Source organism: Ranitomeya imitator, chromosome 8 (assembly GCF_032444005.1).
Source record: "Ranitomeya imitator isolate aRanImi1 chromosome 8, aRanImi1.pri, whole genome shotgun sequence".
Taxonomy (NCBI): Eukaryota; Metazoa; Chordata; class Amphibia; order Anura; family Dendrobatidae; genus Ranitomeya; species Ranitomeya imitator.
In genome coordinates, this window is record NC_091289.1 from 41,346,558 (window position 1) to 41,369,542 (window position 22,985).

The 22,985-nt window shown below is 43.7% G+C and overlaps 1 protein-coding gene across 1 annotated transcript in view; it reads left to right on the plus strand.

Moving 5' to 3' along the window:
- The window catches only part of SYN2 (synapsin II), a 309,739-nt gene that overhangs the window by 261,053 nt on the left and 25,701 nt on the right, over positions 1–22,985 (plus strand). The window lies entirely within an intron of this gene.

Sequence of the window (22,985 nt, forward strand, 5' to 3'; positions counted from 1 at the left end):
CAGATCGATAACTTATTCTACAGTCATCAGTATGTTAAGGTGAATTTATACTACAGGAAAATTGTGCAGGATAAATTATGCAGTGTTTCCTAATGTTCCTAATGAATTGTGCAGTGTAAAGAGGCTGAAAAAATGCTCTTAGGATGATGCACAGCTGAACTCGCCCTATGTAAAAATGTCATGTGTTGCCTAGAACAATAGCAGTCTGTCACTGAATGGTGTATTACTGGTCACTCTGTGCACATCTAATAAACTTACATTACCTGCATTGCTATAAGTACCGTACATCTTGCTGTGGGTCATGTAATCCTTGGCTGACTTGCAGGCACTACTTCTTGTCTGTTATGTCCTGTCCGTCCTCATCTGGGCACAGGATTCGGGCGGACTGTAAGGAGCGGATCAGTCTGCTCCTGATGGGGAAAGAGCTGCCTTTAAATGATTGACAGCAGTCTGATCACACAAGATCAGATCATAACAACATATAGGGCACCAGCGCACTACAAATACCGTAAATCACATGAAAAGGGGTGCAGAAGAGTGGTAATATATATATAACCATAAAGAAAACAGAAAAAAGGAACCACTCTGAAGTACTGCACACCACACTGGGTATAAGAATATACAAAAAGGCAAACTTTATTGATGCAACAATAAAAACATTTAAAACAGGTGAATGCACCGACAAATCCCCACAAAGATCCGTAAAAATAACGGTAGCCCAATAGCAGCCCGTACCATATAACAGTGACATAAGTGTAGCATCACATAACCTACATAAATTGCACAACTAGACAGTAAATCAGTATAATAAATATACATAAAATAAGTGCATGAAGGTAATCCTAACTAGTTATGCCTCATACAGTAAGTATAAGATTCCCTGACTGGAAGATATATGAACTGCTCATAAATGTCCAAATTTGGACGAAGACCCTATCCAAAAGGTTTGGAAACAGATGGCAATTGATCAATACCTGTATATCGGCAAAGGAAGAGGTCAATAGACCAGCGATCAAAAAACAGGGTACGAATGGAAGAGGAAAATGATCCATGCGCTCTACACCTGAGGCTCCAAAAATCAATAGCCTGAAGCGTGCAAATAAATAACGGGTCCAGCTATGTAGAGCTATAGGAGCAGAGCCCACCAGGGTGACCCTTCCCCTGACGAAGCCGTCCTTGTAACGGCGATACGCGTGGGGTTCCTCCCCGCCTGGATCCCTGTGCCTACGCATTGTTTCCCTGGTGGGCTTTTGGATAGGGTCTTCGTCCTAATTTGGACATTTATGAGCAGTTCATATATCTTCCAGTCAGGGAATCTTATACTTACTGTATGAGGCATAACTAGTTAGGATTGCCTTCATGCACTTATTTTATGTATATTTATTATACTGATTTACTGTCTAGTTGTGCAATTTATGTAGGTTATGTGACGCTACACTTATGTCACTGTTATATGGTACGGGCTGCTATTGGGCTACCGTTATTTTTACGGATCTTTGTGGGGATTTGTCGGTGCATTCACCTGTTTTAAATGTTTTTATTGTTGCATCAATAAAGTTTGCCTTTTTGTATATTCTTATACCCAGTGTGGTGTGCAGTACTTCAGAGTGGTTCCTTTTTTCTGTTTTCTTTACAAGCTCAGATCAGTCTTCACAAACTTTAGAGAGTTGGAAAGCAATCTGCAGCACTTTTCAAGTAAAGGGAGCGGCACATGCGCTTCAAAGCATCAGCTTGCATCTTCAGTCCTCAACTTTACCCATGCCTTGGTGCTTCTTCAAAAGAACTTGACCCCCAAATCTTGAGACCTCAGTCTGCTTTGAAATCTGTGCCTGGGAGAGACTCTACTGATGTAGTATAACTACCTTGTGTCTTGTTGCTGTGCTCATTCTTGCCATGGTGCATGACCTATGACATGAAATTATTTTCCACAACCTCACCTTTTTAGTAGAGTTTGGCTGGTCCTCACCCAGTTTTAAGCCTCTTACACAGCTATTTCTGTTTTATTTAATGGCTATTTTTCAACCTACATATGAATAGGATGGTCATTATCACAGGTTTGATATAATTAGTTACTCAAACATCTGACTAAAATCCTACAAAATCCCTGACTTTGTGCAACTGTACCTAGAAGAATTGATGCTGTTTTAAAGGCAAAGGGTGGATATTTTCACAGTGCAAAAAACGCATAGTTCCAGCAATGTGGATAGGATTTATAGAAATCCCATGCCCCCTATGTTTTTTTTTTTACGTTGCGTACACTGACCTGCAGTGCATGTTTGAAATTTGCAACATGTTAATTTTAAGGCCGGGTTCACATTGCGTTAGTGCAGTCCATTCAACACATACGTTAACGGGCTGCTGTTAATGCAAGTGCCGGTATGGCAGCCCGCTAGCACAGATAGAGCATCTGCTAGGTCTATCTGCGCTAGCGGTGACGGACCCGGAAACGCTGCAGCCTGCGTCTCGGGGTCCGTCACTCAATGACAGCACATCGCTAGCGCACGCCCTTTGTGGGCGTGCGCTAGCGATGCATCCGACATTGGATTCAATGGCGGCGTTAACAGACTGCGTTACACCGCGTTATGCCAGGGTGTAATGTAGTCTGTCTAACGGAGGCGCAGAACGCAATGTGAGCGAACCTGAATGAACCTGAACTGTCAATCAACAATCTTTTAAGCTGTGGCACTTCCAGGGCCTTCATCACAGTATTGGCATGGCTGTTATTGGCTGGCGCAATGTGTGACCTAAACTGTATAAATGCTTGATCACGGGTGCTGCCACCATTCTGCTTTGATTTACGTAGGCACAGAATGAGGGACAGTGTTAGGTTCTTTGTGTGCACTCTGCAAAAAAAAGCCTCTGTGTGTGTACACTACTTGCATCTCAGTGGGAGTACCATGCCAAAAAGCCTCTGTGTGCAGATCTATAGATAGATAGATAATACCAAGCCCAATGGTTAGTAATAAACATAATAAAATAGTACATAAAGAGTTAAATAAAGACACACATACACACACACAAAATCTGCGTTAGGCCGGGGTCACACTTGCAAGAAACTCGGACCGGAGCGTTCAGCTGCATAGAAATACATGCAGCCGAACACTCTGGGCCCGAGTGCGGCAGAGCCAGGTATTGAGGCGTGAGACCCCGGCCTTAAACGCAATATCTGTTTAATTGAAAAAAAAATGGTGTGGGCTTCCGCGCAATTGTATGCGACAGAGAGTGAAAGCCAACGACTGGGGGCCGATGTTTATAGCCTAGGAAGGGGTTAATAACCATGGATCTTACCAGGCTATGAATATCAGTCTGCCGCTGTATATTTAGCCTTTACTGGCTATTAAAATAGGGGGACCCCCCAAAAAAATTGCGTGGGGTCCCCCTATAATTAGTAGCCAGAAAAGGCTATGCAGACAGCTGCGGGCTGATATTAATAGCATAGGAAGGGGCCATGGATATTGGCCCCCCGGCTACAAACACAGCTCTTAGCCGCACCAGAAATGGCACATCTCTAAGATGCGCCAATTCCGGCACTTAGCCTCTTTCTTCCCACTGCCTTGTAGCTGTGGCATATGGGGTAATAGTTGTGAGGTTGATGTCACCTTTGTATTGTAAGGTGACATGAAGCCGGCTTAGTAATGGAGAGGCGTCAATAAGACACCAATCCATTACTAATCCTATAGTTGTTAAGGGGTTAAATAAAGACACAGCCAGAATAAAATATTGCGATTAAATAAAACACTTAACACAGTTTGCCATCTTTATTGTACAGCTAATCCATGCGACGCCCTCGATCTCCTGTAAAAAAAAAAACAACAACAGTATACTCCCTGTTCCGACGTAGTGCTAAGTAACGAGTGTCCCACGACGATCTGCCCTATAGAGCTGTCACATCAGGAGATGTGACTGCTCTATAGGCCTCCAGTGACACACTGACAGGAGACAATGGCATCTGCAGTGTTATCACTGAGGGTTGACTGGAGTTCATGTTCTCACTTTATGGCACTGCTGCGTGAGAATTTTCACACGCAGCTGTGCCACAAGTGACAGCTTGAACTCCAGTGACCTCTGACGGTGGAGTGATCCACTGTGGGAAGATACCTGCCGTCATTGTATCACCGGAGGCCCCTGGAGAGCGGTCACATCTGCCGATGTGACATGTCATGATTCCAATGGCAGGGAATCACAAAAGGACAAGCACCAACGAGCTCTAGGGTGATGGAACCTGAGCTGACCGCGACCCTAAACCTGAACACACAAATAACAATAGCCGGGGAACGTGCCTACGTTGATCCTAGACGTCTCGCACCAGCCGAAGATCTAACTTCCCCTATTAGAAGAAACACAGACCTCTCTTGCCTCCAGAGAAATACCCCACAGAAATAGCAGCCCCCCACATATAATGATGGTGAAATGAGAGGAAGGCAGATACACAGTATGAAAACAGATTCAGCAAAATGAGGCCCGCTAAAACTAGATAGCAGAGGATACAAAAGTAAACTGCGCGGTCAGCAAAAAACCCTTCAAAAAACCATCCTGTAATTACTTGAACTCATGTTCCAACTCATGGAACATGAGGAGCAATTACAGCCCACTAAAGCAACCAGCAGCAAAGAGACAATTATATGCAAGCTGGACAAGACAAAAATAAAGCAAAACGTGGAACAAGAAAATCAAAACTTAGCTTGTCCTGAAGATTACTGAAGCCAGAAGCTGAGGTAACAAAACACTCTGATAACCTTGATAGCCGGCGGAGAAATGACAAGAAAGCCCGGTTAAATAGGAAACTCCCAAATCCTAATAGAACAGGTGGACACCAGAGACAGCAGAACACAAATCACCCAGTACCATCAGTAACCACCAGAGGGAGCCCAAAAACAGAACTCACAACAGTGACAGCTCTACAGGGGAGATCGTCGTGGGAAGATTATGTCGGAACAAGGAGTTTACTGTTAGTTTATTATTTTAGTTTTTTTTACAGGTGATCAAGGGAGTTGGGGATTAGCTGTTTGGTGAGTATGTAGTGTATATGTGTGTATGTGTTTTTTTTTTTTTTTAACACAGTAGCCAGATAATGGGATTACTACTGTTCCATCATTGGCTAGCTGTCACTGTAGAAGGCATAGCCGGAAGGAACTAGTAGTCCCATCAGACTTTGCCTGTGTACATACAGACCCACACACACACACAGCCCTGCAGACCCCCGCACGCACACACAGATACACACAGACACCCGTACACAGACAACCCGCACACAGATATGCACATCTACTCCGCTCACACAGTCTCCGCCCACACACATAGTCTCCACCCACACACTCTTCCCCCTCCAGATCTGCAGCGTTTCCGCAGGCAACTCCACAGCAAAACTACAGATTTTTTTAAACCTGCGAATTTGCCTGACTCAATGGTAGTCAATGGGTGCAGAAACGCTGCAGATCCGCAAAAAGAATTGACATGTTGCGGGAAATAAAACGCTGCAAATCCGCGTGTTTTTTTCTGCAGCATGTGCACACCAATTCTCAATTTCCCATTGACTAACATTGCTTATGCTCTACACTGCGGATTTGATGCAATTCCGCGCGTCCAAAAGCGCTGGGAAAATGCATCAAAATCCGCAACGTGTGCACATAGCCTTAAAAGCAAGTTGTGACACCATACAGATACAGACCGGACCCTTCATTACAAGATACTATGTTTTGCTCTGCAAATTATCTCTTCAGAGGAAGAGGACTAGAACTCTAGCGCCACCTATTGGAAGCAGGGATCCTAAAAGTCAAAATTGACGCTTTATCGAACCTTGTCACATGACTTGGGGTAAAGGCTCGTTAAACAGTCGATATTACCGTTTAGGATTACCACTTCCAATAGGTGGCGCTACAGTTCCAGTCCCCTTTCTATCTGAAGAGACAATTTGCCGTGCGAGACTCATCCGAGTTTCTCGCAAGTGAGTATGAGCCCTTATACTTTTCCTCTGATTGTTCCTCTCCTGGTTTTGGCTTACAAATACTGATGTAAAATACTGACCAAATACTGAATGTGTGAACGTGGCCTTATTTTATTCCCATTGCTACTCTGAGTGTGCTGATCATTCACAGAAAATAGAAGTTAGGAGCATGCAATGGCAAATAATGATTAAAATGTACCCGAAAACTCCTGGGAATTCACTAGTTCTTGCAGTATGCAAGAGAGGAAGAGGACTAGACCTCTATCGCCACCTCCTGGCAGCAGTGTCATTGTTACTTTTTTGATCATTGTTGGTGTTTTGCAACCAATGGATCTCTTCACCGGTAAGGTTTCATAAAGGGTAAAAGGGATTGTCCACTTTTGCTTAACATTTTTTGTGCTTATTCTTACATGCATATATTTGTGGCTAACAATTATTTTTGCAATTGGATTAAATTAAAACATTTTGCACCATTTACAGGTTTCTTGCGCTGTCAGGTTAGATATCGTCTGTGGTCATAAATCAACTAAGAGGAGATAAAAAATGATGTCAGATAAGAGCTACAACTCATCAGTCCATCACAATGAGCTCGCTAACAGATGCTCTGTTGACTCATTCTTCAGCCAGCAAATGATGCCAAATTTTTAATGAAAACCATTTACAAAAAATATATATTTTCATCCCCCAAATACATGGATTTAAGTAAAAAAAAAAAAACATTTTTTCCCAATGGTTGACAAACCATTTAGGCAGTGGACTTGTGTTATGAACTGGCTTTGCACTGGTTACCAGTAATATAGAATGAATTATACCTGGAAGCAACTTTAATTATCATACTGGTGATTTAACTTTTTTTGGTACTATAGATGACATGAATAGTTTTTCTGAAAAAAATATTCACATGATGATCAATAGATGGCACTTGAAGACTATGTTGTAAAGTAAGTTATGCATCAGGCCATACTCCAGAATCCAGTTTATTGCTAATGATGTAGCAGGGAAACGGGGGGTTGTTAGTAGAGATGAGTGAACGTGCTGGGATAAGGTGTTATCTGAGCATGCTCGGGTGCTAACCGAGTGTCTTCGGCGTGCACGAATACTATGTTTGAGTCCTCGCGACTGCATGTCTCGCGGATGTTCGACAACCGCAACACATGCAGGGATTGTCTGTTTGTTGGGCACGATGGGCTTCAGCAAAAAACTCTATTTTGGTCTCGTCTGTTCATAAGACGATTTCCCAGAAGGATTTTGGCTCACGTACATTTTGGTAAACTGCAGTCTAACTTTTTTCCAATTTTTCCCTGCCATTGTGTATCGTGGGCAAAGGAACATCAAGATCTCTGGAGATGGACGTTGAGATTGTTGATATTTTTCAACAATTTTGGTTATCATGTCCTCAGACAGTTCTCTTCTCCTCTTTCTATTCTCCATGCTTAATGCGGCACACACAGACACACATTGCAATGATTGAGTCAGCATCTCCCCTTTAACCACTCCCCTCCTTCCCAGAGCCATAACTTTTTTATTTTTCCGTCAATATGGCCATGTGAGGGATTATTTTTTGCGGGACGAGTTGTTCTTTTGAACGACATCATTGGTTTTACCATGTCATGTACTAGAAAACGGGAAAAAATTCCAAGTGCAGTGCAATTGCAAAAAAAGTGCAATCCCACACTTGTTTTTTGTTTGGCTTTTTTGCTAGGTTCACTAAATGCTAAAACTGACCTGCCGTTATGATTCTCCAGGTCATTACGAGTTCATAGACACCTAACATGACTAGGTTCTTTTTTATCTGAGTGGTGAAAAAAAATTCCAAACTTTGCTTAAAAAAATACAAAATGTGCCATTTTCCAATACCCTTAGCGTCTCCATTTTTCGTGATCTGGGGTCGGGTGAGAGCTTATTTTTTGCGCGCCGAGCTGATGTTTTTAATGATACTATATTGGTGCAGATATGTTCCTTTGATCAACTGTTATTGCATTTTAATGCAATGTTGCGGCGACCAAAAAATGTAATTTGGGCGTTTCAAATGTTTTTCTCGCTACGCCGTTTAGCGACCAGGTTAATCCTTTTTTTTTATTGATAGATCGGGAGATTCTGAACGCGGCGATACCAAATATGTGTATATTTGATGTTTTTATTGTTTTATTTTGAATGGGGCGAAAGGGGGGTGATTTAAACTTTTATTTATTTATTTATTTTTATATTTTTTTAAACATTTTTTTTTTTTTACTTTTGCCATGCTTCAATAGTCTCAATGGGAGGCTAGAAGTTGGCATAGCCTGATCGGCTTTGCTACATAGCAGCGATCATCAGATCGCTGCTATGTAGCTGAATTACAGGCTTGCTATGAGCGCCGACCACAGGGTGAGATCTCAGGGAGACCTCAGGTTGTCATGCCGATGCATCGCTGACCCCCGATCACGTGATGGGGGTCGGCGGTGCGCTCATTTCCGTCCTGATGGCCAGAAGCGCTAGTTAAATGCCGCTGTCAGCGTTTGACAGCGGCATTTAACTGGATAATAGCGGCGGGTGGATCGCAATTCCAACCGTCGCTATTGCAGGCACATGTCAGCTGTTCAAAACAGCTGACATGTCCCGGCTTTGATGCGGGCTCACCACCGGAGCCCACATCAAAGCAGAGGATCTGACCTCGGACGTACTATAACGTCCGAGGTCTGAAAGAGGTTAAATCTGGTTTCACTTTTTTTATATTGCCCGCAACTGTTACTTGCCACAGGTGAATTTGAATGAGCATCACATGCTTGAAACAAAGTAGTTTAACAATAATTTTGGAAAAGTGTCAACAATTTTGTCCGGATCATTTTTGGGGTTCCATGTGAAATTATGTCCAATTTGTTTTCTTTTTGTTGTTCCAATACACACAAAGGAAATAAATGTGTGTTTAGCAAAACGTGTAACTGCAATAATTTTCTGGGAGAAATACTTTATTTTCTTTAACAATTCCAAGTGTGCCAGCACTTTGGGCCATAACTGTGTACGTTGGGCATTGCTACTGCCAATGTTATACTGAGAACTATTATGTTGAGCACAATGGCTGCCACTGCTAGGTCAGGTTTAGATAAACATATCCTACATACAGGTGCTTCTCACAAAATTAGAATATCATCAAAAAGTCAATACAAAAAGTGAAACTCCTATATTATATAGAGTCATTACAAACAGAGGGATCTATTTCAAGTGTTTATTTCTGTTAATGTTGATGATTATTCTAATTTACTGAGATAATGTCTTTTGTATTTTCATTGGCTGTAAGCCATAATCATCAACATTAACAGAAATAAACACTTGAAATAGATCACTCTGTGTGTAATGACTCTTTATAATATAGGAGTTTCACTTTTTGTATTGAAGAACTGAAATAAATTAGCTTTTTGATGATTTTCTAATTTTGTGAGAAGCACCTGTTGTACATGCGCTGTCTGTCTTTAAATTGGATAGTATTGTCATGATATGTACTTTTGCCCTGTCCTGTATTAGAATAATATGCCATTTGATGTATGTAACTGTTCTCTGGTTTCTATTAGCTGTAATTTATGTATTTTCTTGTGCTGGGAGTTCACCTGTAACAATATGTCTCCTTCCCCCAATACTTGCAGCCCTAAGCTATAATGTAATTAAGCTTTGTCAACATCACTAGTGGAGGAATAGCCATTCTTCCTCACAGCAGGTGGCTAGTCAAATGTACATACTACTTGGAGCCCACCAGTCTAGAATCTTCTAGTGGACCCAACCATTGAATAGAAGGTGTGACCCCTACCCCCCTTCATGGGTGGATCCCAGGAGCGCAGACAATCCAGTCTTATTTTGAGATCAGATGTGAGTTGATCCTTGAAGGGGAAGGAGTGGGGATTCTTAGCTGAGGCAAGACCCCACGCCCATCTGGGACTGCGGAAGCGAACGGGGCGAGACTTGAGCTGAGGACATATCTCGTCGTTCGTGAGATTGTTTTGGGATCCATTGGACTAATTGTGGACTATTGCTTTGTTACCTGGCACAAGGATTATCGGGAGGTGCCCCCGAACCTGTTCCGTTGGACTAATTGTGGACTCTGTAGATCTACCTGCATGTGTTGTTCCAGCGTTCTTGATAATAAATCTGTGAAATCATCCCTTGGCCTGTTGTTCCTTCTTGCTCTGCCGTACACCCCGTCACAAACTGGTGGCAAGCAGCGGGATCAGAGCAGAGGGAATGGAGATCAGCGGCCCAGCAACAAATGGAACCAACACCGCAGAGTACAAGAACTGGACTTTGGGGAGCCTACAATCAAAGGCCCGTGAAGTAGGAGTCCGTTTTAAGGGACTCTCCAAGGAGCAGCTTATTGAGGCTTTGGAAGGAGTTCGCCTACAAGATGACGCTGAGGAAGGATCCTCACAGCAAATGGAGGAAAGACTGCAGCCGGAGGTAAATACCCAAAAAAATCAGTGGGTTGTGTGGTACGAGGAGGAGTTGGCATTGCTGGGAGAAGAGGCCACCATAGACGATAAGAGGGAGGCCATTCACAGAGCTCAGGAGAGTGAGGCCATTCACAGAGCCGAGGAGAGGGAGAGGGAGGCCATTCACAGAGCTCAGGAGATGGCATTGCTGGAGAGGCAGATCGCTTTGGAAGCAGCTAGAAGCTCCAGACAGACTCTAACCCCAGCACCCACCATGAGGGAACTCCCCAGAGTGTCCCGCAAAGACTTCAAGCCCTTTAATGAGGCTGCAGGCGACATTGAGGGCTTCTTCCAGGACTTTGAGCATCAGTGTCGATTAATGGAAGTCCCGGAAAGGGACCGAGTCCGACATCTGGTGGGGCTCTTAGAGGGTGGAGCTGCCGCAGCCTATAGAGCTATGGACCCTCAGGGGAACTGTGAGTATGCGGAGATTAAACGGACTATTCTAGAACATTATGCTGTTACCCCAGACACTTACAGGTCTCAGTTCCGTACTTTAGCCTGTGATGAGGAAGTGTCTTTCAAGATGTATGCCCACAGACTCAAACAAATATGTCATCGCTGGCTGGAGGCAGATGAGGCCTTAACCTGGGAGACCTTCCTCCAGGTTATCCTAAAAGAGCAGTTTTACTTCAAGTGCCCTGCTGAGATCCGAGAATGGGTGCGTGAGAGGAGACCAGCCACTGTGGAGGAAGCTGCAGCTCTAGCTGATGAGGCTCTCACCATCAAGCCTCAGTGGAGGGTTCTGTTGGAGGATGGAGAGAGGCCTACCAGCTCCACAACACCGGTGGCCCCCTGTTCTTCTGTCCCCATTGTTCCCCGTTCCTCTAAGCCACCACCTCATGCTGATACCCGTGTAAATGTGCCTCCAGTTGCTTCTACTGTGTTTTCTGGAATACGACGATGAGAGGAAGTAGCAGAGCGCAGGTGTTATGGTTGCGGGCATCCGGGGCATCTGCAGGCCTCATGCCCAGCCAGCCCATGGAGGAGTCGTCCTCCAAACCCTACAGCACCTTCAGGTGGGGGCCGGCCTCCAGGTTCCCTTACTCCTCGCCCAAGAGGACGCCTTGGATGGAGTGAGACCCAGCACAGATGCTATCGATGTGGACAGCCGGGGCATCTGCAAGCCTCCTGCCCAGCTGTTCAAATGAGGATTAATCCTGTACCCAGTCGTATTATTAATTATGTACAGCCAAGTGCCATGGAGGACGACGTGTCACCACTACATGAGGACTGGCCTTGTGCCTCACCCACCCATGTTGCACCACTAGGAGTTTATGGTGTGCGACCTGCAGCTATGACGACTTCTGCTCATCGAGGTAAGCACTTGCAGGAGGTCGTTCTGGATGGACAGAGACTTATTGGATTTTGTGACTCAGGGGCTTTCCTCACACTGGCTGATCCCCGAGTGGTTCGGCCTGAGGCAATCCATCGAGGACCTGGGATTGTCATTGACCTGGATGGTGGACAATGGAGGACTATTCAAACAGCCACTGTGGATCTGAACTTTGGTTTTGGGGTCAGGCGATGTGTGGTTGGGGTGATGGGTGGTCTGCCTGCAGATGTTCTCCTGGGCAATGATGTGGGAGAGCTACGATGCCAATTTGTGGCTGCATGAAGCCACATGTAAGTTACGCTCTGCCTGTGTGTACTTAACCAGCGACCTGTAGAGGTCCCTGGTACATACACAAATTGGGAGGGGAAGGGATTATCATGATATGTACTTTTGCCCTGTCCTGTATTTGAATAATATGCCATTTGATGTATGTAACTGTTCTCTGGTTTCTATTAGCTGTAATTTATGTATTTTCTTGTGCTGGGAGTTCACCTGTAACAATATGTCTCCTTCCGCCAATACTTCCAGCCCTAAGCTATAATGTAATTAAGCTTTGTCAACATCACTAGTGGAGGAATAGCCATTCTTCCTCACAGCAGGTGGCTAGTCAAATGTACATACTACTTGGAGCCCACCAGTCTAGAATCTTCTGGTGGATCCAACCATTGAATAGAAGGTGTGACCCCTAACCCCCTTCATGGGTGGATCCCAGGAGCGCAGACAATCCAGTCTTATTTTGAGATCAGATGTGAGTTGATCCTTGAAGGGGAAGGAGTGGGGATTCTTAGCTGAGGCAAGACCCCACGCCCATCTGGGACTGCGGAAGCGAACGGGGCGAGACTTGAGCTGAGGACATATCTCGTCGTTCGTGAGATTGTTTTGGGATCCATTGGACTAATTGTGGACTATTGCTTTGTTACCTGGCACAAGGATTATCGGGAGGTGCCCTCGAACCTGTTCCATTGGACTAATTGTGGACTCTGTAGATCTACCTGCATGTGTTGTTCCAGCGTTCTTGATAATAAATCTGTGAAATCATCCCTTGGCCTGTTGTCCCTTCTTGCTCTGCCGTACACCCCGTCACAAGTTTATAGACCAATGTTATTAAATAAGGCTGTTAAGATGAGAGTTTTTGCACACAGAATAAAAATCACAAGTGCACTATTCTCTTCCGTTTTTCGGATGAGATGTATCCATTCATCCAAGTCTCTGTGTGCGCAAAAGAAATTAAAGACCCCACAGGCCTCTTTCACACTTCCGTCTTTCAGCTCCCATCACAATCCGTCGATTTTTGAGAATGCGGGATCCTGCATTTTCCCATAGACTTGTATTAGCGACGGATTATGATGGATGGCCATCCGTTTCATCCGTCGTGCACTGGATCCTGCATAAAAAAAGGTCCGTCAGGCAGAGAAAACGTTCAAAGGAACGTTTTTTCTGCACGTCGGAAAATCGGTCAGCGACGCATCCTGCGCTGCCCGTCACTGGCTACAATGGAAGCCTATGGGCGCAGTATGCGTCGCTGCCTGTGAAAAGCAGGAATCCAGCGACGGGTCCGGTCTTTTCAAACTGAGCATGCGTGGAAGAATTTCCCGTCAGGGAAATACTCTCTCGCTCGTTCTCTTTCTCTTTTTACTATTGATGCTGCCTATGCAGCATCAATAGTAACAAGAAATAATGTTAAAAATAATTAAAAAATAAAAAAATCGCAATATTCTCACCTTCCGATGTCCCGCACACCGATGCTCCCGGCAGCTAGCGTTCCTAGTAATGCATTGTGAAATCTTGTTAGAAGTTGCGGTCTCGCGAGACCGCAACTTCTCGCGAGATTTTGCAATGTATTACTAGGAACGCTAGCTGCCGGGAGCATCGCTGCGCGGGACGTCGGAAGGTGAGAATATTGCGATTTTTAATTTTTTTTAACCTGGTTTGTGTTGTGTATGCGCTTTCGCAGCGGAAAACCGTTGCGAAGATGCATACACAACAGGTGCACATAGCCTCGATGGGTCCGTCAGAAAGACGTGCCCAGTGCACACGTTTTCCACAATCTGCACAGGATCCGTCATTTCATCGTCTTGACGGATCCTGTGCAGATTTGTAAGACGGAAGTGTGAAAGAAGCCATAGAGATCATCTGTTTGTTAGGCAATCCCTGTGTGTGCTGACATGCAGCCGCAGGGACTCGAACATATTATTCGATCACACCGAAGACCCTCTGTTAGCCCCCGATCATGCTCCAAGAACACCTTATCCCAGCACGGTCGCTCATCACCAGTAGTAAACAATCTACATTCTTACGTTTTCTTACTGCCCTGTGAAATAATAGCACAATCTATGTAGCCTGCATAGAGTAAATTTCAGAACACTTTTGACCAGTAGGAGAAGCTCTTCATCCGTGTTTGCTATATGACGGTACTACATAAAACCTCCTGTTCACTGGATTTACTGTAGCAATTTCCAAATTAAAATGATATGTGCTTAAACTACATTGTGAAAGATTATTTTTTTCCATTTACTAACGTTTCCACCGCAGATTTTGACAACAAATATGAATATTGTGGTGCAGATTTCACTCTCTACACAACAAAGGGTAAAATTCTAAAACCTTCACTTATCCAAATTCGCCCTACTTGCCCTTTTTTAAACATTTTTCTATTGATTTTGGGCATCTTTTTCACTAACATTTTCCAGATTTTTTTTTAAACTCCATTCAGCAATGAAAAAAAAATTCTAGCGGTTATTGAAGCAAAAGCACTAAAAAAACAGAACACACAAGAAGTCTCCTGGCACCTTTTGAGCCTTTCTGGTGATTTGAAGTATATACCTTCTTCAGAGTGGAAAACGCCTTAAGAATGGTCAGGTTACTTCTCTTAGCCGCTTGGCTGAAGTGATTAAAAGACGCTTTAAAGACTGAATGTATGAACAGCAAGGGGTTTTTGCATAGAAACATGTTTATATTTTGATCGTTTAGGTAGCGCTTTTTAAGGCGGGTTTCAGAAAGGTTCTGCCTGAAGAAGCACATAAATGCTAAAAAGAATAACATATGCATTTCTATGTAAAAACCACTTGTAGTGCATGTGTTTAATCTTTTCAGGCTTTCTTCAAAAGCCATGAAGCTGCTAAAAGAAGTTACCTGGCCACTCATCTAGCCTCTTCACTAGTTTCTCTATACAGTTAAAAAAAAACAAAAGGCGCCATATACTTGTCAATTCACCCATTGAAGGCCAAAAAAGTGTCTTTTCTGCTTCATGTCGGTGGTATGTGGCATCAAAGGAGATGTGACAGAGCCTTGCAGAGTTTCTGCTCCGAAACCTAGCACACCCTATGGGCGCGCAGAGGTTTTTGAGGAGTTTTTAGAGCAGGAACTGAGCGGAAACTCTGCAAATCCTCCATTGATTTGGATTTTCTGCTCAGCTTCTACACCAAAGGCTCAGTGCGTACACGGCCCAAGAATTGATATGTAGCTGCTTTTTCCATGTGAAAGAAAAACAGAACTGTTAAAATTAATACAAAACGTATTGAAAGAGTACTTACAGCTATTTTTCAAGACAATTTTGGAGCAGAATCTGCTTAAATTCACATAAAAAACTGCGTCGGAAGTAGACCTAAGGTCTAGACCAGGGGTCCCCAACCTGTAGCTCGGGAGCCACATGTGGCTCGCGGTCCAATGAATTGTGGCTCGCGACTGTCTGCCAGCTTATTGTGGCTCGCGACTGTCTGCCAGCTTGGTGCATTATCTCCAGGTCTAGCAAACAGGTATGAAGAGTACATCTCAAAATGGTGAATTTTTGAGTAGCCCTTCACAGAGGTGCAGATCTGGATGCACATCTACTGGTCTTAGGGGTTTAAAGATGTTTTAGGTATGGGGGATGATATTACCTGTTAGAGCCGGTTCTTGAACCTGAATGCGACAATGGGTTGGGAGTCCTTGATGGGAGAATATTGAATTGGAGCATTTTGGTAACCCTTGGATCTCGGTGCACTGCTTTGGAGTGATTTCTGTGGAAAAGCTTTGGTTATCATTATACCCGTAATGGGGGCTTTGCTTGACACTATGTTGAGGGGGACAGGAGCAGGACGTTGCTCGTGACCCCTTCTCAGAGCTTAATGTGGCTCACGACCCTCTCTCAGTGCTGAATGTGGCTCTCTAGGTCAAAATGGTTGGGGACCGCTGGTCTAGACAGTAAGCAGTGCCGTATGACCTGGGTTTCCCAAACTGAAAGGAGACCAAGAGAGTGGTTAGCATGAACTGGCGTAAAGAGACCAAAACAGTGGTTAGCGTGAACCAGAGCAAAGAAAGAAGTGACCAAATTATAGAGTGATGCACCTCTAGACGGGCCCTCACAGAGGACGCCTAGCAGTTTGGCCTAGAGTTTATAACTCGGAAAGGTAATGGGCCAAAACGGTACAAAGAGCGTCAGACAAAGAGAGTGCCCCGGGCGGTAGTTCCAAGGTATCAGTGTTGGCAAACTAGTTCCTTTGAGGGGGAAGAAGACACGGAACCGTGGGTTGAGAATAGGGCTCTCACTAATAGGACTGTAGTACTGAGCCGGGTTGTGAAGGAAGGTGAAACAGTGGAGACAGAGACCAAGTGTGAAAATGCTCCATATTGTGAAGGAAATATTTATCAAGCCGTTGTACCCGCTATCTACTGTATATAGTACCTCCCAAGTTATCGTTCAATAGAAAGTTTATTTTTGACTGGTGGTCTCCGTCTTTGCACTGGTCAGCCCAAATCATCGGTAACATTCGAAGGCCATAGCACGAGTCCACACACACATACACCCAGCCAAGACCAGCACTTTCATGTAATGTTCCTTGGTCTAAGAGATGAGTACCTCGCCCACGGCTACTTCCCCACTCCACGTTACAAATCCATGTCAAATTTTGTTCTGGGTCATGACAAAATCGCCCATATAAGTCTATTGGTCTGTGAAAATTACAGGCCGCACACAGATAGCATATTTTTATGTTGTGCAATTATTATATTTTTGTATACTAAAAAAATAACTGATGGTAAAAGCTAACACACTAACCAAACATTGATGAAAATCTGATCCAGCACACTGATGGACATTGGTCAGATTTTTTTACGTAGTAGAAAAAACACACACCTGAATGAGGGCTAATGTAAAAAGGTGGAAACGGCCTGAGGCTTCTCTCTAGTCACGTGTTGCAGAAGTAAGGTTGCGTTCACACATAGCTGTCATTCTTGAAGTGGCTCCACCACTGGCATCTTTCATTCTAGAAAGCATACGTCTGGTGAGCAGAAGCCACGTGAAGAATGAACATGTCACTTTTGTTAACTGCTTCAAGGTTTCCAAACCGGAAGCGGTTAAAATAAGTGACATGTGGCCAAACATGTGCACAGAAATATTATTTTATGGGGCACTTTGGCAGCAGAATCCACCTGAAAAATATACTATGTGCACATACTCTCGTAGTTTCAGATTTTTTTCTCGTATATATTAAAAAAAAAACTAATGGAGGTTTCTCCAGCTTTTCCTATTAAACAAGCTGTCTGATTTTTTTCATGGACCCATAAACTTGCATTGGTGAGTTTGATCAAAATCGGACAAGTCTGTCTAAAATACATGGACACGTTGACCATCCCGTAGACTGTACTAGGTATGGTTTCTATCCATGAAAAACATGGAGACTGATGAGACCCGAGTACAAATAAAACTTTTTTTTTTTAATGGATGGAGGTCTGTCACAGCATAAAAAGGTATAGCACCAATATGGCACCTTTGGCCTGGTATAACATTTTGGTACAAAGGCTTATGCGTACAGCCGGACTGCTGGCGCAAGTCAGAATTGTAAAATTGGCCACTGCTGTGACTTAGTAAAAAACTGCGATACTGTTTGATAACCTAACCGAAATCAAGGGAGGGAGGAAGGGTGGGACAAAAGCCTCTGGGTCCCATGCAGTGAGGAGAGACCAGAAGAGATATTGATGGGACTTGTATAGGGAGGTAGGATGGGAGGAGAGCAGGAACTATCAGTTGGGAGGAAAAGGAGGTGATGTGGGAACAGAAACATTGACCCCGTGTAAGGCCTGTCCCACACGTCCAGATAATTCCGGTACAGGAAAAATCGGTACTGGAGTTATCCGTGTCCGTGTGCTTACCTGGCACATCAGTGTGGCACACGTGCGGCAGCTGTGTGCCGACTGGGTACCACACGCACCGTGCAGGAGACAGCGTTAGAGTTAAGCGCTGTCCCCTGCTTTGGGTGCTGAATCCAGAATTCATTCCTTCTTCCCAGCAGCGTTCGCTGGAGAGAAGGAATGAAAAATCATTGGGGTTTTTTTGTGTTTAAAATAAAGTTCCCGGTAATCTCCCCCCTCCCTCCCCCTGTGCGCCCGCCCGCTGGCATTAAAATACTTACCCGGCTCCCTCGGCGCTTCCATCCTCTCAGCGTCGCAGCTCTTCCTATATGAGCGGTCACGTGGTGCCGCACATTACAGTGATGAGTATGCGGCTCCACGTCCCATAAGGGTGGAGCCGCATAGTCATCACTGTAATGTGCGGCACCACACCACATATCAGCATGCTGTGGGATTTTTTACAGTCATTAGTCCAAACTCAATCCAATTTTGTATCGGATTTTATTAGTCCAATTTAATCGCATGTGTGAGCGAGCCTTAAGAATCGCAGGAACCGCATATAATGTGCTACAGTTATGTAATGTCATCTTGCCAGGACAGGTGCTGTAGAACGTCCATGGGCTTCTCGTGGAGCTTACCGAGTAATTCAACAGTCCTCATTAAATATAGCATTCAACTGTTTTGGTTCTTCAAGAAAAAAAAACTAAGCGAACTATTACCGGTCTAAGGCCAGGGTCACACTTGCGAGTGCAATGCGAGAAACTCGCACGAGCCTCTCGCATCAATTCCCGGCGCTGCCGCCTGCACTTGGAACCAGACTGTGCGGTTGCGTGTATTTCTGTGCAGCTGAATGCTCCGGTCCCGAGTGCCGGCGGCAGTGCCGGGTATTGATGCGAGAGACTTGTGCGAGTTTCTCACATTGCACTCGCAAGTGTGACCCCGGCCTTACCGCCATCCTTCCAGGTCCATGCATTGACTGTTGTCACTATGTCTCTGGCATTGAATTATTTCTGCTCATTTGGATTTTCTTCAAGGTCAATGTGCTTGCAGTGATTAGGCAATATTACTTAACGACTTGTATGATTATTTTCTGCCATTAGTTATCACTTGTAATTTGGTCATTGTACACTGTTAGAAAGAAAACTATTTTATGGAAGGGAACTGAAAATCTTGGAGCAATCACCTGCAGGCATAGACCAGGCTGACCTTCAGTGAGAGGCTATTAGCACGATTGCAGTGTACTGTAAGCTCAGGTATTACCATCACAAGTTGGTGCTTAACCCATTTTTCCATTTTTTGTGCTTTGATTTTTACCTTGCCTAGTTCCAAGAGCCTTATTTTTTGGTCAGAATAGGTTGTACTTTAGAATGACACCATTCATTTTACCATGCGACATACCGGAAAAAAGAAAAAAAAATCCAAGTGCGTTGAAATTGCGGGAAACCCCCCCCCCCCCGCCCCCACAACTCCTCAATTATTTGGGGTGGTTGTTTTTATGGCATTGTATGGTAACAACGACCTGACATCATGTTTCGCCAGGTCATTACGATTCTGGTAAAACCAGGATTCAATATTTTATTTAAATGGTGGGAAATAATTCAGGAATTCGTTTAAAAAAATATTTTTTTTTGCTTGTGTCACCATTTTCCGAGACTTGTAACCTTTCATGTTTTTAGTGGATAAAACTGTTTTGGGGGCTTATTTTTTTTAAGTGTGGAGCTGACATTTTTTATTGTTCGCATTGAACCGGCTCTTCCCAGAGCTGCTGCAGGTTTCTCCCTATGTATTTCTATAGCAGCGCTGGAAAGAGCCGGCCTGGGGTATTATCTCGTCTACATGTACTGTTTTTATTGTTAGTATGGGCCTAAAAACTAACAGTCAAGTAGTTGCGATCTACCTGCTTGTTCTTCCCGATTTCAGCTCAGAGCAGTCATTGACCGCTCCTGCCGGCGATTCAGCTGCTCCATGTCAACAGAGCAGCTCTTCCTCTTCCAAGCAGCTCTGTGGACAGGGCGTGCCTGCTGAAGTCATGCTGATTGACAGCCAGCTCACAGCAGGTAGGCAGCGAGGAGCCGGCTTTCAATCAGCATGACGTCGGCCATCACACCCCATCTACAGAGTGGAAGGGAAGCCACTGCCCTGTCGACGTGACTGCTCTGTGCCGGCAGAGAGCGACGCCGGGCATAACAGACAGGATGGAGGCAACTATGTGCCTGTAAATTTTTAGAAAAAAAGTCTTGGATAATATCGCTAAATAAAATTGTAGACAATTAACAGAAAAAGCCTTATATTAATGGAGCGATGCCTCGTCTTGTATAAAATCTCACATGAGAAACTTGGCTTTTCCATCACACAGCTATTAGCTAATAACAAGGCTCCTTTTGTCAGGATGTAGATTGTTATTGTAGTGGTAAAGCTTGTGGATGTGTACGTTGTGGACCATTGCCCTAATGCACCCAACCATGTGACCTGTGAAAATGTAAAAGCCAGGAATAGCCCCAAAACGAAAAGTTTATAGTGACCCCTTATTTCCTGGACAGCGAGTTCATTCCAAGCCAACATTTCTTACATGGATTGATTTCCTGCCATTCATTTTACTTGGACTACTTCATTACAGGGTTTTTTTTTTGTTTAGTCTTTTTATAACTTATTTTCAGTTTTTTGGTTTGTAGCAGGAAAACCTGGGTGATCACAATTATTACTTGGCCTGGGCAGAAAGTAATGTTTACCCCCCCCCCCACCCCCCACCACCACTTTTTGCCATCTTTCGGTAAAACATTGATCGGAAATGGGCTCGTTGCCAATGCATTACACCTAAATGAGGCCGTAACAATGTTGTACGTATGTAAAGCATTGCTTGATACTGTAATTAATGAACAGGTAAAGTCACCTAGTGATCTACAATTAACCTCTTAACGCCAAGGCGATTTTTCATTTTTTGCGGTTTTATTTTTTCCTCGTTTTCTTCCAAGAGCCACAGTTGTTTTATTTTTCTGTCCACACACTGTTTTTTTTTTGCCCGGGAAGAGTTGCACTTTTGAATGACACCATTCATTTTATCATATTATCTGCTGCAAAATGGGGAAAAAAATTCCAAGTGAGATGATATGGTAAAGAAAATGCAATCATGTAATTTTTTTTTTTTTTTTGGGAGTGGGGGGTAGGTTGTTTCTATGTATTTGCAGTAAGAAAAACTGCAGTTCGGTCAACCTGGCGCCCGAAATCACACAGACAGTGAGTTATCAACAAGTTAAAGAGGCTGGGCTGGGTAACAACCTAGAGAGGCAGTGGCTTGGGAAGTGCTCTGTGACACCCTGAGCTCTTAACTCCTCATTTGCATAAAAATTAAAAGACAGATTTCTCGAAAATTTAGCAATAGATGCTAGATATAAATGTGTTTGTGAGTTGCATGCCCAAATATTCAGCTTGGTGGGGTTGACCTTACTGACAGATTCTCTTTAATGATGAAATTCCTGAAGCTTCATAGCATTGAATGGTTATGATCTACTCTCTTAAGGCTGGAGCCTTACACTATAAATAATAGTCAGACGAAGCTGCTGATTTTGATGGGACCAGTTTACCATCTGATGTCGGGGAAGATAAGCATCAGGCAATGCCAAGCATTCATGTATGTGAGTTCGTTGGGAGAGATGGCCAGTTTTAGGTTGCTCTCATAAACCTATCCCAGTAAGCTCCAAAAAAAAAAAAAAGAAAGAAACTGGAAACATGATACTATGGTGGAATGCATTTTGACTCCTTTATTGTGAAAAGGTATTTCATGTGCCATACTAATGTTCCTATTATTTTAGAAATGCGATTTCATTTTGAAGTTCTGTTTATACTGATGAGGCAGGACTAGTCCGGCGTGGCGTCTCTACCCCAGACTTGTACTGCCACAGATCCACTAACCATACTGCGCTCATTTCCATACACTTCCACTCATATGGTAGGAACGCAAAGACACCACCTGCATGTGCGAGACTTCAAATTACCACAACAAGGAGTATATCGAGGCTGTCAATCATGCAGAGAGGCATGAACAAAAGATCCGAGTCAGGACTAGTCAGGGAAAAGAGACACTCACTGGAATAGTCCTGAGTCTTTAGTGTGTTCATAGCCAAAATAACATATTTGCCAAAATATTGTTGCATTTATAATAAAAAACTACAAAATATTGTGGCAAATTAAATACCTATTCAGAATAGAGGAATCGGCAGGCATACAGATAGTCATGGCACCGGAGAGGTTCTCTCTAATGACCTTTTATGGGATTTTCCAGGCTTTGACATACATGGTCTAACCCTACAAAAGAATCAGTTCTAGAAAATGCTCATCCCGTTTCTATGGATCCTGTAATGTTACATACATTTTTTACCCTGCATTTTCACATTGTATTTAAAAAAAAAAAAACAGAAAAAGAAAAATCATAAAAAAAGTGCAACTTTCAAACAAACTGAAATGAAATTTCTGAAACATCTGTAGGCTGCAGTTTTTATCATTTTCATGGACTTGTGAAATGTTTTTACGGCTCATGAATCTTTGTTGCCTCTGGTTTTATATCCTCCTGAGACATCATGGAGAAGGTAAATAAAACTCGGCAAGAGTCATTAGAACTTGTAAACCAAACCCTTTATTCCCATCCGTGGACATATCTCTGGCGAGATATTGGCTACTGAGTAACTTGCTCCTGTAACGACTGTGCTTAAACATCCAGCACAGGATGGGAAATTTCATATTACTAGATGTTGTAAAAAGGATTTAGATGTGACACAATATTTAGTGCAGTTAATGACCAGCGCAATGTTTGCTGTTATATGGCGCTACTGTTCTGTCATGCATTTATATTCTTGGGAATGTAATCACACTTTCATGATATGCGGTGATACTTTTCATGTGCAAACAGACTGTAAGATCGCCTCACCAGCTAAAGTCCAGCCAAGCTAATTTACAGGCTGAACTTTGAAGTCTTCCTGTTCCCTACTGTATACACAGAACAGGCGGCCATTATGTGAAATGAGGCAACGAGAGTCAATAGTCAAACTCGTTTCTGAAGCTAAAACTAGAGTGATTCTATAGATTCACAAGTATAGTACTAATTATGCTCCAGGTTGGTAATGCTGTAGGTTTTCTTCTGTACTAG